The following is an 18,446-nucleotide window of genomic DNA, read 5'->3' as shown; positions in this document are numbered from 1 at the left end:
TGCAGTCCATGAGGAGGAGATGCACTGCAGTACTTAATGCAGCTGGTGGCCACACCAGATACTGACTGTTATTTTTTGATTTTGACCCCCCCCCTTTGTTCAGGGACACACTATTCCATTTCTGTTAGTCACATGTCTGTGGACCTTGTTCAGTTTATGTCTCAGTTGTTGAATCTTGTTATGTTCATACAAATATTTACACATGTTAAGTTTGCTGAAAATAAACGCAGTTGACAGTGAGAGGTTTCTTTTTTTGCTGAGTTTAGAATGTGTAGACTTTCAAAGATACAATTCTGTCGTCCTATCATCAGTAACAATCTACCAAAACAATGACTGATCTGACATCGTTTTCTTTAAGTACCAACGGACCCTTACATTTCAGAAATATTGTCTCATTGTTCAACTTTCTGATGTTACCATCCTGTAGAGTCTTTCTCTGTGGTAACAAAATGAATATGAACAAAACAGAATATGACAGATGCTTTTGAAAAACCAGTAGATGGAACTTCAAGCCAATTTATGCTTGATCCAAATCTTTCCGATTTGGTCCTGCCGTACATACCTACACGTACGCTACGGTCACAAGACGCAGGCCTCCTAATTGTCCCTAGAATTTCTAAGCAAACAGCTGGAGGCAGGGCTTTCTCCTATAGAGCTCCATTTTTATGGAATGGTCTGCCTACCCATGTGAGAGACGCAGACTCGGTCTCAACCTTTAAGTCTTTATTGAAGACTCATCTATTCAGTAGGTCATATGATTGAGTGTAGTCTGACCCAGGAGTGTGAAGGTGAACGGAAAGGCTCTGGAGCAACGAACCGCTCTTGCTGTCTCTGCCTGGCCGGTTCCCCTCTCTCCACTGGGATTCTCTGCCTCTAACCCTATTACAGTCACTGGCTTACTGGTGCTCTTCCATGCCGTCCCTAGGAGGGGTGCGTCACTTGAGTGGGTTGAGTCGCTGACGGGGTCTTCCTGTCTGGGTTGGCGCCCCCCCTTGGGTTGTGCCGTGGCGGAGATCTTTGTGGGCTATACTCGGCCTTGTCTCAGGATGGTAAGTTGGTGGTTGAAGATATCCCTCTAGTGGTGTGGGGGCTGTGCTTTGGCAAAGTGGGTGGGGTTATATCCTGCCTGTTTGGCCCTGTCCGGGGGTATCATCGGATGGGGCCACAGTGTCTCCTGACCCCTCCTGTCTCAGCCTCCAGTATTTATGCTGCAGTAGTTTATGTGTCGGGGGCTAGGGTCAGTCTATTATATCTGGAGTATTTCTCCTGTCTTATCCGGTGTCCTGTGTGAATTTAAGTATGCTCTCTCTAATTCTCTCTTTCTCTCTTTCTTTCTCTCTCTCGGAGGACCTGAGCCCTAGGACCATGCCTCAGGACTACCTGGCATGATGACTCCTTGCTGTCCCCAGTCCACCTGGCCGTGCTTCTGCTCCAGTTTCCTGGAACCCTGACCTGTTCACCGGACATGCTACCTGTCCCAGACCTGCTGTTTTCAACTCTCTAGAGACAGCAGGAGCGGTAGAGATACTCTCAATGATTGGCTATGAAAAGCCAACTGACATTTACTCCTGAGGTGCTGACTTGTTGCACCCTCGACAACTACTGTGATTATTATTATTTGACCATGCTGGTCATTTAGGAACATTTGAACATCTTGGCCATGTTCTGTTATAATCTCCACCCGGCACAGCCAGAAGGGGACTGGCCACCCCTCATAGCCTGGTTCCTCTCTAGGTTTCTTCCTAGGTTTTGGCCTTTCTAGGGAGTTTTTCCTAGCCGCCGTGCTTCTACACCTGCATTGCTTTAGGCTGGGTTTCTGTACAGCACTTTGATATATCAGCTAATGTAAGAAGGGCTATATAAATAAATACATTTGATTAAATAAATTTGATCCAAAAATGTGGTTGGAGGAGCTCTGGAGGCATGCAGATGCCAATTTGAGCTCCGTACCGCATCGCCGTGCACCTCCCAAATGTTATAACAATGCGGAGGGCTCCCTACAGCTCCACATTGACATGATTGGTTGACGGTAGGTGAGGGCGGGAGGTCCTGTATAAACACAAACTCACTTCCTTTACAAGAGCTCTGCTCAACAGCTCTGCACCGTTTTAATCTCCTGCCATCTGCAGAGGCCTATTTCTATTTTAAATTTAAGGGCTTTATTGGCATGGGAAACATAGGCTAACATTGCCAAAGCAAGTGAAGTAGATAATAAACAAAAGTGAAATAAAAATTAAGAGTTGTAACGGCTCTCGTTGGTGGTAGAAAGAGTAGACCAAGGCGCAGCGTGGAAAGTGTTCATGATTTTAATTCAAAAAACACTTAAACAAAATAACAAAATCGAAAACGCAGAGTTCTGTCAGGCAACAGTACCTAAACAGAAAACATTGATTGATCCCCAATCAGAGACAAAGATAGACAGCTGCCTCTGATTGGGAACCATACTCGGCCAAAAACAAAGAAACAGAAAACATAGAATTTCCCACCCGAGTCACACCCTGACCTAACCAAACATAGAGAATAATAAGGATCTCTAAGGTCAGGGCGTGACAAAGGTAGACATTACACTCACAGAAGACATTTCAAATGTCATATTATGTCTATATACAGTGTTGCAACAATGTGCAAATAGTTCAAGTACAAAAGGGAAAATAAATAAACATAAATATGGGTTGTATTTACGATGATGTTTGTGCTTCACTGGTTGCCCTTTTCTTGTAACAACAGGTCACAAATCTTGCTGCTGTGATGGCACACTGTGGTATTTCACACAGTAGATATGGGAGTTTCTCAAAATTGGGTTTATTTTTCGAATTCTTTGTGGATCTGTGTAATCTGAGGGAATATGTGTCTCTAATATGGTCATACAGTTGGGAGGAGGTTAGGAAGTGCAGCTCAGTTTCCACCACATTTTGTGGGCAGTGTGCACATAGTCTGTCTTCTCTTGAGAGGCAGGTCTGCCTACGGCAGCCTTTCTCAATAGCAAGGCTATGCTCACTGAGTCTATACATAGTCAAAGCTTTCCTTAAGTTTGGGTCAGTCATAGTGGTCAGGTTTTCTGCCGCTGTGTACTCTCTGTTTAGGGCCACATAGCATTCTAGTTTGCTCAGTTTTTTTGTTACTTATTTCCAATGTGTCAAGTTATTCTCTTTTTGTTTTCTCATGATTTTGTTGAGTCTAATTGTGTTGTTGTCCTGGGGCTTTGTCCTGTTTGTGTTTGTGAATAGAGCCCCAGGACCAGCTTGCTTAGTGTCACGACTTCAACCGAGGCAGGCTCTCCTTCCCGTTCGGGTGGCGCTCGGCGGTCGTCGTCACCGGCCTACTAGCTGCCACTGACTCTTTTTCCTCCCCCTCCTTATGTGTTTATTTGTATCACCTGTGTTCAGTTAATTGTTAATTAGTGTGGCTTTATTAGTCAGCCAGCCCGGACGCTTCTTTGTGCGGGATTGTTTCATTGTGGCTTTTGGATTTCGGGAGTGGATGTTATTATTGTGGACTGGGTTTGTTTATCGTGTCGTTGGACCGTTGTGTGTGACACCCAGTACGTCCGTGTTGGACATTGTGTTTGCAAGTTGAGTATTAAAAGACTCAACATATTGAAGCTCTGCTGTTCCTGCGTCTGACTTCGCACCTCCCGACACTCAGATCGTTACACTTAGGGGACTTTTCTCCAGGTTACTCTCTCTGTAGGGGATGGCTTTGTTATGGAAGGTTTGGGAATCGCTTCCTTTAAGATGCTTGTAGAATTTAACAGCTCTTTTCTGGATTTTGATAATTAGCGGGTGTCTGCCTAATTCTGCTCTGCATGCATTATTTGGTGTTTTATGTTATACACAGAGGATATTTTTGCAAAATTCTGCATGCAGAGTCATTTTGTGAATTCTTGGTTGGTGAGTGGACCCCAGACCTCACAACCATAAAGGGCAATTTGTTCTATAACTGATTCAAGTATTTTTAGCAAGATCCTAATTGGTATGTTTCGAATTTTATGTTCCTTTTGATAGCATAGAAGGCCCTTCTTGTCTTGTCTCTCAGCACGTTCACAGCTTTGTGGAAGTTACCTGTGACGCTAATGTTTAGGTCGAGGTATGTAATAGTTTTTTGTGTGCTCTAGGGCAATGGTGTCTACATGGAATTGTATTTGTGGTCCTGGTAAGTGGACCTTTTTTGGAACACCATTATTTTTGTCTTACTGAGATTTACTGTCAGGGCCCAGGTCTGACAGAATATGTGCAGAAGATCTAGGTGCTGCTGTAGGCCCTCCTTGGTTGGTGACGGAAGCACCAGATCATCAGCAAACAGTAGACATTTTACTTCAGATTCTAGTGGTTGAGGCCGTGTGCTGCAGACTGTTCTAGTGCCATGGCCAATTTGTTTATATATATGTTGATGAGCGTTGCATCCCTGTCTCACCCCACGGCCCTGTGGAAAGAAATGTGTGTGTTTTTTGCCAATTTTAACCGCACACTTGTTGTTTGTGTACATGGATTTTATAATATTGTTGTTTTCCCCCCAACACCACTTTCCATCAATTTGTATAGCAGACCCTCATGCCAAATCTAGTCAGAAGCTTTTTTGAAATCAACAATGCATGAGAAGACTTTGCCTTTGTTTTGGTTTGATTGTTTGTGAATTAGGGTGTGCAGGGTGAATACGTGTTCTGTCGTATGGTAATTTGGTAAAAGGCCAATTTGACATTTGCTCAGTACATTGTTTTCACTGAGGAAATTAACTAGTCTGCGGTTAATGATAATGCAGAGGATTTTCCCAAGGTTGCTGTTGACGCATATCCCATGGTAGTTATTTGGATGAAATTTGTCTCCACTTTTGTGGATTGGGCTGATCAGTCCTTTGTTCCAAATATTGGGGAAGATGCCAGAGCCAAGGATGATGTTAAAGAGTTTAAGTATAGCCAATTGGAATTTGTGGTCTGTATATTTGATCATTTCATTGAGGATACCATCAACACCACAGGCTTTTTTGGGTTGGAGGGTTTGTATTTTGTCCTGTAGTCCACTCAATGTAATTGGAGAATCCAGTGGGTTCTTGTAGTCTTTAATAGTTGATTCTAAGATTTGTATTTGATCATGTATATGTTTTTGCTGTTTGTTCTTTGTTATAGGGCCAAAAAAGATGGGAGAAGTGGTTTACCCATACATCTCCGTTTTGGATAGATAACTCTTCATGTTGTTTTTTGTTTAGTGTTTTCCAATTTTCCCAGAAGTGGTTAGTGTCTATGTGTTCTTCAAATACATTGAGCTGATTTCTGACGTGTTGTTCCTTCTTTTTCCGTAATGTATTTATGTAGTGTTTTAGTTATTCACCATAGTGAAGGCTCAGGTTTTCTGGGTCTCTATGTTTTTGGTTGGATAGGTTTCTCAATTTCTTTCTTGTTTTTTTTGCATTCTTCATCAAATCATTTGTCATTGTTGTTAATTTTCTTAGGTTTTCTGTTTGACATTTTCAGATTTGATAGGGAGGCTGAGGTCAAATATACAGTTTAGGTTTTCTACTTGCGAAGTTTACACCTTCACTATTACATTGGAACGTTTTGTCCAGGAAGTTGTCTAAGGGGATTGAATTTGTTGTTGTCTAATTGTTTTTTGGTAGGTTTCCACACTACATTCCTTCCATCTATAGCATTTCTTGATATTATTCAGTTCCTTTGACTTTAATGTCTCATGATTGAGTATTGCTCTGTTCAAGTAGACTGTGATCTTGCTGTTTTCTGATTGGGGTGTCAGTGGGCTGACTGTGAACGCTCTGAGAGACTCTGGGTTGAGGTCAGTGATAAAGTAGTCTTCAGTACTACTGCCAAAAGATGAGCTATAGGTGTACCTATCACAGGAGTCCCCTCGAAGCCTACCTTTGACTATGTACATACCCAGCGTGCGATTTTTGTTGGTTATGTTGTCGCAGTTGCACCTAGGGGGGCATATGGAGGAGGGAATGTTGTCACCTCCAGGTAGGTGTTTTTACCCCCTGTGTGCTGAGGGTGTCAGGTTCTTGTCCAGTTCTGGAATTTATGTTGCCACAGACTAGTACATGTCCATGGGCCTGGAAATGATTGATTTCCCCTCCAGGATGGAGAAGATGTCTTCATTAAAGTATGGGGATTCTAGTGGGTGGGATATACTGTAGGCAGCACACAGGAGGACATTTTTCTCTGTTGAAATTTCTAGCCAAATGTATAATGTTCCTGTTTTGATTAATTTAATAGAGTGAGTTAGGTCTGCTCTATAACAAATTAGCATACCCCCTGAGTCCCTTCCCTGTTTCACACCTGGTAGTTTGGTGGATGGGACTACCAGCTTTCTGTGACCTAGAGGGCAACCAGTAGTACTCTGTGCTGGGAGGTTGACTTTCCGCTTGGGGTTGCTCGTCTGCGTGGTTGTGTAATGAAGAGGTCTGGTATGACACGTTCAGGGTGGGGGTATCTTTCTCAAGAGAGAGATTATCCGGCTGAGCTCTCTCTTTGATAATGTGAAAGTCCAGCTGAAACTATTTGGGGTTTCCCTGTACCTTTACTGTTCCAGATGTATACACATTCACATTTGCTGACTCAGAGTCCTCGTTGTCTAGTATCCTGAGTTTCCACCCATCGGTAACATTGTCTGTGGGGATGGTCTGTGTGGAAGATTAAGTTGCTTATGTTCCCATTTTTATAACAGTCAGCAAAAAGTGTCTCTTGATTTTCCATAAGGAGTTTCATTTGGTACTCTTTTTGTGCCTTATTGTTTTTTTACATACAGAGGGTACTGTATTTTAATTACCTCTGAACAGCAGGAGGGGGCTTCAAAGGCCTCTGCATTTGGTTGGGGCAGGCTGTGCGGCTCTCCTGCCATTGTTGGGCTCAAGGGCTTTGACGCCTCTCACTTCCCACGTCAGTGCTAAATTAAGTTGTATCTCTTTGTCCTAGCAAGCTTGGTAGCCTTAACTTAGCATTCAGTCCTTATAAAGTCAAATATATCATTGTAATGTATTTTTCTTCTTGGCTTTTGAAAATAAAAAATTACTTTTGACTCAACATTACTCACTCAGTTCCAGGTTGGATGGTGTTTTCAGGTTTCTGTTTGTTTGCCAGAGCATTTGCTGTATAGCTTGGGAATAATAATCATTGGTATTAGGAAGCCTTCCAGGTAATTCCGTCCAAAATCAGGTTGTAGGTTGGGAGTTTTGATTTGGAGTGAAGGTTATGTTGTGGAGGGTAGCATCCTGGATATGTCCCTTCCAAAAAATCTAAGTTTATCTAACTCTAAATCTATCTTTTGGTAAAAACATGCTGAAAATGTTGGGACCTCATCTGCTCATCACCGTAAATGCTGTGCGGCCAATGCAGACGTCAGATTGACCCTGCAGCGCCTTTTAGGCTTAAAAGCTAGCGCTTTTAGCGATCATGGCCAATCCAACGTTTGCATCGTCCGTGCAGCATTTATGGTTATATGGCCTCTGCAGAAGTTAGGGTATTCATACTTATTGTGCTTAGCCGAGCAGTGCAGAGCTGTTGTGAAGGAAGTGTCAAGGAAGTGAGTTTGTGTTTATACAGGACCTCCCCGCCCTCACCTACCGTCAACCAATCACGTCAATGCGGAGCTATACAAAGCAAGTATACAGAGCAAGTGGGGCAGAAGGTAGCCTAGTGGTTAGAGTGTTGGGCCAGTAACCGAAAGGTTATACTGGATAGAATCCCCGAGATGACAAGGTAAAAATATGTCGTTCTGCCCCTGAACAAGGCAGTTAACCCACTTTTCCCCAGTAATCCGTCATTGTAAATAAGAATTAGTTCTTAACTGACTTGCCTAGTTAAATAAAGGTTAAATAAAAAATAAAAGTATGCCGTGTCGATCTCGCAACGGAGCCTTCAAACCCAATGGCCTACTGATGATAGATCAGCTCCTAGAGCAGTGATATTCAAAGTTGTAAAAAAAAGAAAATTGGAATAAAAATTAAGATTACAGATTATTCTATGGGAAAATGTTTTTGAGAAACATAATTTGAGGGAAAAAAATTGTATTGAGTAAATGTACTTACTGGTTTCTTTGAGATGAAAATGCATTAGAATTTAATGATATTTGTTGATGGAAAAAAATCAACAAATACCAAAATGTGACAATTTTTTGATTTAGGTTGGGGTGGGGAGAAATTCTTGGGGATATAATGGGGTCCCCTGGAAATTCTGGTGCCAAAAAAGGAGGTCACTGCTGAAAATGTTTGAATAGCACTGTTCTAGAGAAATATTATCACCTATGGTTACAAATATTGAGGCTTATTCTAATGCTTACCCTATAATAATGTACTAAATCAAGATTTGGCACATCATTGCGCACATGTTACTCATCACGAAAAATATCAAGGCAAAAATTACAGTAATTTTAATACAGTAATATCGGTTTTCATTTGTAGCATCGATATCTTTCACTAGATATGCAAAGAAATTGGTAACTTTGTATTATTATCAGTAGCAATGTTTCCATGAACTTGTCCAGTGATATTTCTTTCGACATTTAAGTTCGGACAGAAAATAGATGCCACAATTGCCTGCATGCTAGGGTTTGTTTCTATTCAGCCCAACTATCTTGTGTAGATAAATAACATGTATTTTATTGCAATACAAATGTAGTGGTTGAAGTTTTTCCATTACCCTTTTAGGCAAACAAATCCGCGGTAGGTGGGAGGGCATATCTGTTTCATGTCTCACGTAGGCCTAGGTCGTGAATGCCAGCATGGCTAGAATGTAATAATTGACTAATATTTGCCATATTATAATAATTATCATGTGCCAACTTGTCACAACGGTATGTGCCATGGTGAAACCTGCACACCTGTAAATCTGAAATAGTTGATGGTGAAACTTGCCAGCCAACCAGAATAGTAAGACAAACCAATTTAGTCATTCTTGAAAGTCAAGACAATTCTTGTCCTGCAAAAAAACGTTATTTCATAACCTAGTTGGAAAAAAATATTTTGCAAGCAGTAGACATTTACAATAAAATGTGTAGGGGAGCTACACTATATATACAACAGTATGTGGACACCCCTTCAAATTAGTGGATACGGATATTCAAGCCACACCCGTCGCTGACAGTTGTATAAAATCGAGCACACAGCCATGCAATCTCCATAGACAAAAAATGGCAGTAGAATTACCTTACTGAAGAGCTCAGTGACTTTCAACGTTCGACCATCATAGGATGCCACTTTTCCAACAAGTCAGTTCGTCAAATTTCTGCCCTTCTAGTGCTGCCCCGGTAAACTGTACAGTTGAAGTCGGAAGTTTACATACACCTTAGCCAAATACATTTAAACTCAGTTTTTCACTTTTCCTGACATTTAATCCGAGTAAAAATTCCCTGTTTTAGGTCAGTTAGGATCACCACTTTATTTAAGAATGTGAAATGTTTATTTCTTTCATCACATTCCAAGTGGGTCAAAAGTTTACATACACTCAATTCGTATTTGGTAGTATTGCCTTTAAATTGTTAACTTGGTTCAAACGCTTCGGGTAGCCTTCCACAAGCTTCCCACAATAAGTTGGGTGAATTCTGGCCCATTCCTCCTGACAGAGCTGGTGTAATTGAGTCAGGTTTGTAGGCCTCCTTGCTCGCACACGCTTTTTCAGTTCTGCCCACAAATTTTCTATAGTTTTGAGGTCAGGGCTTTGTGATGACCACTCCAATACCTTGACTTTGTTGTCCTTAAGCCATTTTGCCACAACTTTGGAAGTATGCTTGGGGTCATTGTCCATTTGGAAGACCCATTTACAACCAAGCTTTAACTTCCTGACTGATGTCTTGAGATGTTGCTTCAATATATCCACATAATTTTCCTGCCTCATGATGCCATCTATTTTGTGAAGTGCACCAGTCCCTCCTGCATCAAAGCACCCCCACAACATGATGCTGCCACCCCTGTGCTTCATGGTTGGGATGGTGTTCTTCGGCTTGCAAGCCTCCCCCTTTTTCCTCCAAACATAACGATGGTCATTATGGCCAAACAGTTCTATTTGTGTTTCATCAGACAAGAGGACATTTCTCAAAAAAGTATGATCTTTGTCCCCATGTGCAGTTGCAAACTGTAGTCTGTTTTTTTTATGGCGGTTTTGGAGCAGTGGCTTCTTCCTTGCTGAGCGGCATTTCAGGTTATGTCGATATAGGACTCGTTTTACTGAAGAAATGTATACTTTTGTACCTGTTTCCTCCAGCATCTTCACAAGGTCCTTTGCTGTTGTTCTGGGATTGATTTGCACTTTTTGCACCCAAGTACTGTACGTTAATCTCTAGGAGACAGAACGCGTCTCCTTCCTGAACGGTTTATACTTGCGTACTATTGTTTGTACAGATGAACGTGGTACCTTCAGGCGTTTGGAAATTGCTCCCAAGGATGAACCAGACTTGTGGTCTACAATTTTTTTTCTGAGGTCTTGGCTGATTTCTTTTGATTTTCCCATGATGTCAAGCAAAGAGACACTGAGTTCGAAGGTAGGCCTTGAAATACATCCACAGGTACACCTCCAATTGACTCAAATTATGTAAATTAGCCTATCAGAAGCTTCTAAAGCCATGACATCATTTTCTGGAATTTTCCAAGCTGTTTAAAGGCACAGTCAACTTGGTGTATGCAAACTTCTGACCCACTGGAATTGTGATACAATGAATTATAAGTCAAATAATCTGTCTGTAAACAATTGTTGGAAAAATTACTTGTGTCATGCACAAAGTAGATGTTCTAACCGACTTGCCGAAACTATAGTTTGCTAACAAGACATTTGTGGAGTGGTTGAAAAACTAATTTTATTGACTCCAACCTAAGTGTATGTAAACCTCCGACTTCAACTGTAAGTGCTGTTATTGTGAAGCAGAAACGTCTAGGATCAACAATGACTCAGCCATGAAGTGGTAGGTCAGTCAAGTTCTTCATCTCGACAAACCATTTCTGTATGGACCTCGCTTGGTACACGAGGGGATTGTCATGCTGAAACAGGAAAGGGCCTTCCCCAAACTGTTGCCACAAAGTTGGAAGCACAGAATCGTCTAGAATGTCATTGTATGCTGTGGTGTTAATATTTCCCTTCACTGGAACTAAGGAGCCTAGCCTGATCCATGAAAAACAGCCCCACGCCATTATTCATCCTCCACCAAACTTTACAGTTGACACTATGCATTGGGGCAGGCAGGGTTCTCCTGGCATCCGCCAAACCCAGATTCGTTCGTCAGACTGCCAGATGGTGACGTGTGATTCATCACTCCAGAGAACGTGTTTTCACTGCTCCAGAGTCCAATGGAAGTGAGCTTTACACCACTCCAGCCGGCACTTGGCATTGTGCATGGTGATCTTAGGCTTGTGTGCGGCTGCTCGGCCATGGAAACACATTTCACGAAGTTCCCGACCAACAGTTATTGTGCTGACGTTGCTTTCAGAGGCAGTTTGGAACTCGGTAGTGAGTGTTGCAACCGAGGACAGATTATTTTTACGCACTGCGCGCTTCAGCTCTCGGCGGTCCTGTTCTGTGAGCTTGTGTGGCCTGCACAGAGCCCTGACCTCAACCCCATTGAACATCTTTGGGATGAATTGGAACACCGACTGCGAGCCAGGCCTAATTGCGCAACATCAGTGCCCAACCTCACTAATGCTCTTGTGGCTGAATGGAAGCAAGTCCCCGCAGCAATGTTCCAACATGTAGTGAAAAGCCTCCCCAGAAGAGTGGAGGCTGTTATAGCAGCAAAGGGGGCACCAACTCCGTATTAATGCCCATGATTTTGGAATGAGATGTTTGACGAGCAGCTCTCCACATACCTTTGGTCATGTAGTGTATATAGTTACACGGTGACATCACGTGCCCCGTGTACGCCTACTTCCAAAATGATTCAGCAATCCTCATATATACAAAAAAACACAGTCGTTAAATAACAAGCGCTTTCAAGAGCAACCTTAGCAAGAATGGTTTTGGGAAACAGCTCAGAGATTTAACAATGCTCCTACAAAGGTTCTAACGATGAAAATAGCCTTAATGCTTTTGGGGAACCGGGCCCAGTCACACACACAACCAAATATAAGTGTAGTAGATTATTTGAGATTCCTCTAAGAATTTGATTGAAACAAAACATTGTCATTATATCAATAGTTTTATTCAAGGGGTTTTGAACAGATAATAATTCAGCTTGATCAAATCAAGATTACAGTGCAAGATTTGGAGCATCATTGATAATAGAAACTACAAGCATTGGCCAAAAAGGAGTTTCTAAAATCCCATAATTTGCTACTTCCTTGCTTTCTTTCAAACTTTGGGGCTTCAACTACTTATTTGTTTCATTGAAATGAGGCCAAATTGTGGTGGTTTATAATTGAAACAATGACTTTGGCATGACCTTTTCTCCTTGATGTGAATGGTTCCTCGTTGAGGCTCAAGGGGGCCTGGTGTTGACTGGGGGCCGATGAGGGATTCAGTAGAAATCACGGCGGTGAAAATGGCAGTGGCAAAAGGGCTCTGATTGCATCAGGACAGCATGCAAGGTGGTGCGACGTACTCGGGCCCAATCAGGGCGACGTGGGGGAAAAAGTGCCCTTATCAGCCAGTAATGGCCCACTTGACAATCACACAGGCACAAAACTGCTCTATTTAACACTGATTGCAAAGACTGGTTGCCCCCCCCCTTCATCCCCAAACCGCATGACTCCTCTAGATCTCCCTGCTACCCCTCCCCCAGCTTAAAGCCAAGCCGCCCCTCCTGAAAGGAATTTATAATCACCCCACATCTATTTGCAGGCTAATTGTTATTTTAAGAATTATATTAGACGTTTATTTCCAGGGAAATGTCGGCCTTGATTACTATGTTTAATATGGGCATTGGAGGTATTCATACACACACACTGTACCTCTCGAGTCCACCAACTTGACGAGAGGGGAATGTTAAATACAAATCTGTCTGTCTTTCTGCCCGTCTGTCTGTATGTCTGCCTATCTGTCCATGTCTGTCTATCTGGCTATCTGGCTGTTTGTTTGTCTGTCTGTCAATCTGCCCATGTTTGTCTGTCTGTCTGGTTGTCTGCCCATCTGCCAGTGTCTGTCTGTCTGTCTATGATTCCTGCTTCTACACTAGCCTCCAAGTTAGAGAAGCAGTCCAGTAACTGCAGGGTTGATGGTTTGAATCCCAGGGTTAAATGGGAAATCTGTTAGGAGTATGAGATGGCAACCAGACAATTGCTAGCATCAGAATATCGAGTGCCACCTACTGCCATTGTGCCCTTCTGTCAAGTTAGTTGTTGATCATTGCTAGATCAGTTTAAGTCAAATCCGTAACTAGGCCACTCAAGAACATTCAATGTCATCTTGGTAAGCTACTCCAGTGTATATTTGGCCTTGTGCTTCAGGTTATTGTCCTGCTGAAAGGTGAATTCGTCTCCCAGTGTCTGTTGGAAAGCAGACTGAACCAGGTTTTCCTCCATTATTTTGCCTGTGCTTATAACTGTATCCTGTTTCTGTCTATCCTAAAAAAAAACTCCCTAGTCCTTGCCGATGACAAGCATACCCATAACATGATGCAGCCACCACCATGCTTGAAAATATGAACAGTGGTACTCAGTCGTGTTGGATTTGCCCGAAACATAATGCTTTGTATTCAGAACAAAAATGATATTTTTTGCCACATTTTTTTTTACAGTATTACTTAAGTGCCTTGTTGCAAACAGATGCATGTTTTGGAATATTTTTATTGTGTAAAGGCTTCCTTGTTTTCACTCTGTCATTTAGGTTAGTTGTGTGGAGTAACTACAATATTGTTGCTCCATCTTCAGTTTTCTCGAATCACAACCATTAAACTCTGTAACTGTTTTAAAATCACCATTGTCCTCATGGTGAAATCTCTAAAGAGTTCCTTCCTCTCCGGACACCGAGTTAGGAAGGACGCCTGTGTCTTTGTAGTGATTTGGTGTATTGATACATCATCCAAAGTGTAATTAATAACTTCACCAAGCTCAAAGGGATATTCAGCATCTGCTTTTTTTTATTTTATACATCTACCAATCGGTGCCCTTCTTTATAAGGCATTGACAAACCTCACCTTGTGGTTGAATCTGTCCTTGAAATGCATTACTCGTTTGAGGGACCTTACAGATAATTGTATGTGTGCGGTACAGAGTTGGGGTAGTCATTCAAAAATCATGTTAACCACTTTTATTGAACACAGAACGCATCCATGCAACGTATTATTCGATTTGTTAAGTACATTCTTACTCCTGAACTTATTTAGGCCTGGCATCAGTGGCGACCCGTCATTCAGGGCAGGTGGGACAGAACCCCACCTGTTTTGAGCCCCACATTTTTTGCAAAAAAAAAAGGCTTGCCTGTTTTGCATGTTATTTTGGCATTAATACGTGTCACATATCAGTTCGCAAACAATGTAAAAAAAATCTATATCACTGAGTTGATAAAGCCGCATACATACATGGTCGCTTTTTTGTTTTCTTGAGTAAGAAAGCTCCAAAATGCAGGTGTTTCAGCCTAGCTCAGTGCTTTCTGTGGTGGTGGGGCAAGCCAGCAGAAAATAAGAAGCGTTGCACCGGGATTGGCTCAGTGATCGGGGTAGAGCGCAAAAATTCTATCCCCCTGGGTGCTGCCATAGAGTTACATTAGAAGTGCCAATCCAAGATGGCTCAAGGTCATTGGCCACAGATAAAATGATGTCAAATCACATTATATGTACAGTAGCTTTGATTTGACTGAACATGTCAACATCATACTTTCAAAATCTTAACTAGCCGTGATCATCATGAATCAAGTCGACAATCTACTGGAAAATATTTTTTAATCCTTGTCATATGAAGAGAAGTAATGAAGAGAAATTATAGATAAAACATATCGGTGCTCATTGGCCATTTGACATAAACATTACACAACAAGTTGGAAATCGCAAATTCATCTGAGTGGTTTGGAAGAAATCAGTGGCTAACTGCAAGCATTGCAAAGCAATCACTAGCCTGCTATTCAGTGGAGTGTCTGTGTGGTCCTATATCTGGGATAACGGGGCTCTTTTCCAAGTTTAAATTGATAAACATTCAACATTGACCATGCTGTCAATGAAGCATGATCTGACTTGGTGCACATGTAGCCTATAACCTGTTTTAGAGAAATGAAATCTTCAAATATTGAAAGAACTTTCATTGTCTGCAAGCATGCCTCCTTTATTTATCCTATGGTTCTGACTTGGTGTACAGGGAGAACACTGTATTTTTTAAATTTAATTTAAATGTAACCTTTAATTAACTAGGCAAGTCAGTTAAGAACACATTTTTGTTTACAATGACAGCCTAGGAACAGTGGGTTAACTGCCTTGTTCAGGGGCAGAACGGCCCAACTTGGCCGGTAAAAACGGCCCAAGTTCTGAATTCTGTCGCTGTACATTTCAAAAGTAATAAACAAATAGTTATATTGACTACGTCCATCCCAGCTCGCTCATTAACCTCTTAATCAAAATTACGGATTGCCTCTAATCTGCTTGTCGTCCACTTATGCCATAGTTTGTACATCTCAATTGTCATGAGAAACCACATTTGTTTAGGCAAGTTAGCCATATCAGCTATGTTTTTTTTAAAGGCAGTAAATGAGGCTGAATGAACTGTTTTGCTGCCAGACAAGGCTCCGCTGATAGCCAGGTGTAGCAGCGGTAAGTGGTAAGGTGCTGAAAAGAAAGCTCTGCTGCTGGGACAGCTTTATGTAGGCCCTAATGTAACAGCATGGCTTCCGTCCCTCTCCTCGCCCCAACCTGAGCTCGAACCAGGGACCCTCTGCACACATCAACAACAGCCACCCTCGAAGCATCGTTACCCATTGCACCACAAAAGACACGGCCCTTGCAGAGCAAGGGGAACAACTACTTCAAGGTCTCAGAGCAAGTGACATCACCGATTGAACGCTATTAGCGTGCACCACCGCTAACTAGCTAGCCATTTCACATCGGTTACACTAACAGCTTGTGGGCACCGTTTGTCACCGTTATAGTGCAATTAATATATTGTTTAATGTTGTTTTGTAGCTTTGCTGGCATGCATCCCACTTTGTTTTTATTGTTGCTGGCATTGCCCAACCAATATTTACATGCTAAAATCCACACTAACTGGGATAACGAATACATTGAATACTTATTGACTCAAGACATTTCAGCTTTTAGTTTTTGATTAGTTAAAAAAAAAATTAAACTAACAAAATGTACTCTTTGACATTATGGGGTATTGTGTGTATATCTCAATTTAAAATTCTGGCTGCAACACAACAACATGTGGGAAAAGTAAAGAGGTGTTAATACTTTCTGAAAGTAACAAGAGAAAAAACAATTTCAAAATTGCACCGTGTGTATTCTACTATTCTTACTCTCAGTAAGTTGACGCCAACTGAGTTCCCTATTATTTGGGGTCGGGGGCCCTCCCGGCATACAGTTGAAGTCGGCAGTTTACATACACCTTAGCCAAATACATTTAAACTCAGTTTTCACAATTCCTGACATTTAATCCGAGTAAAAATTCCCTGTCTTAGGTCAGCTAGGATCACCACTTTATTTTAAGAATGTGAAATGTCAGAATAATAGTAGAGAGAATGATTTATTTCAGCTTTTATTTCTTTCATCACATTCCCAGTGGGTCAGAAGTGTACATACACTCAATTAGTATTTGGTAGCATTGCCTTTAAATTGTTAACTTGGTTCAAACGCTTCGGGTAGCCTTCCACAAGCTTCCCACAATAAGTTGGGTGAATTCTGGCCAATTCCTCCTGACAGAGCAGGTTTGTAGGCCTCTTTGCTCGCACACGCTTTTTCAGTTCTGCCCACAAATTTTCTATAGGTTTGAGGTCAGGGCTTTGTGTTGGCCACTCCAATACCTTGACTTTGTTGTCCTTAAGCCATTTTGCCACAACTTTGGAAGTATGCTTGGGGTCATTGTCCATTTGGAAGACTCATTTGCGACCAAGCTTTAATGACTGATGTCTTGAGATGTTGTTCAATATATCCACATAATTTTCCTGCCTCATGATGCCATCTATTTTGTGAAGTGCACCAGTCCCTCCTGCAGAAAAGCACCCCCACAACATGATGCTGCCACCCCCATGCTTCACAGTTGGGATGGTGTTCTTTGGCTTGCAAGCCTCCCCCTTTTTCCTCCAAACATAAAGATGGTCATTATGGCCAAACGGTTCTATTTTTGTTTCATCAGACCAGAGGACATTTCTCCAATAAGTACGATCTTTGTCCCCATGTGCAGTTGAAACCGTAGTCTGGCTTTTTTATGGCGGTTTTGGAGCAGTGGCTTCTTCCTTGCTGAGCAGCCTTTCAGGTTATGTCGATATAGGACTCGTTTTATTGTGGAAATAGATACTTTTGTACCTGTTTCCTCCAGCATCTTCACAAGGTCCTTTGCTGTTGTTCTGGGATTGATTTGCACTTTTTGCACCAAAGTACATTCATCTCTAGGAGACAGAACACGTCTCCTTCCTGAGCAGTATGATGGCTGCGTGGTCCCATGGTGTTTATACTTGCATACTATTGTTTGTACAGATGAACGTGGTAACTTCAGGCGTTTGGAAATTGCTCCCAAGGTTGAACCAGACTTGTGGAGGTCTACAATTAGTTTTCTGAGGTCCTGGCTGATTTCTTTTGATTTTCTCATGATGACAAGCAAAGAGGCACTGAGTTTGAAGGTAGGCCTTGAAATACATCCTCAGGTACACCTCCAATTGACTCAAATTATGTCAATTAGCATATGAGAAGCTTCTAAGGCCATGACATCATTTTCTGGAATTTTCCAAGCTGTTTAAAGGCACTGTCAACTTCGTGTATGCAAACTTCTGACCCACTGGAATTGTGACACAGTGAATTATAAGTGAAATAATCTGTCTGTAAACAATTATTGGAAAAATTACTTGTGTCATGCACAAAGTAGATGTCCTAACTGACTTGCCAAAACTATAGTTTGTTAACAAGAAATGTGTGGAGTGGTTGAAAAATGAGTTTTAATGACTCCAACCTAAGTGTATGTAAACTTCCGACTTCAACTGTATGTATCTTATACCTGGAACAGGCAATGTACATACTGACTCACCATAAAGGGAATCATTTTGGTACCACATCCTTTTACAATACTTGGATTTTACAGTACTTGCAAATACTCGAACTATTTCAACTATGTTATAATTACCAGATTAGGCACTAGCTAAGTCAAGGAATCTAGAGATAAGAGCAGACTTCATTACTGCTCCTCTGTGCTCTCAATATCTAACTAGAAAACAAAAAAACAATCAAAATAGCTTGATATTGAATTTATATACAGTACCAGTCAAACGTTTGGATATACTACTTCGAGGGTTTTTCTTTATTTTGGCTATTTTCTGCATTGTAGAATAATAGTGAAGACATCAAAACTATAAAATAACACACATGGAATCATGTGGTAACTTTTTTGGT

This window comes from Salvelinus alpinus, chromosome 16 (assembly GCF_045679555.1).
Source record: "Salvelinus alpinus chromosome 16, SLU_Salpinus.1, whole genome shotgun sequence".
Classification (NCBI taxonomy): Eukaryota; Metazoa; Chordata; class Actinopteri; order Salmoniformes; family Salmonidae; genus Salvelinus; species Salvelinus alpinus.
Note: the sequence above shows the minus strand (reverse complement) of the source record.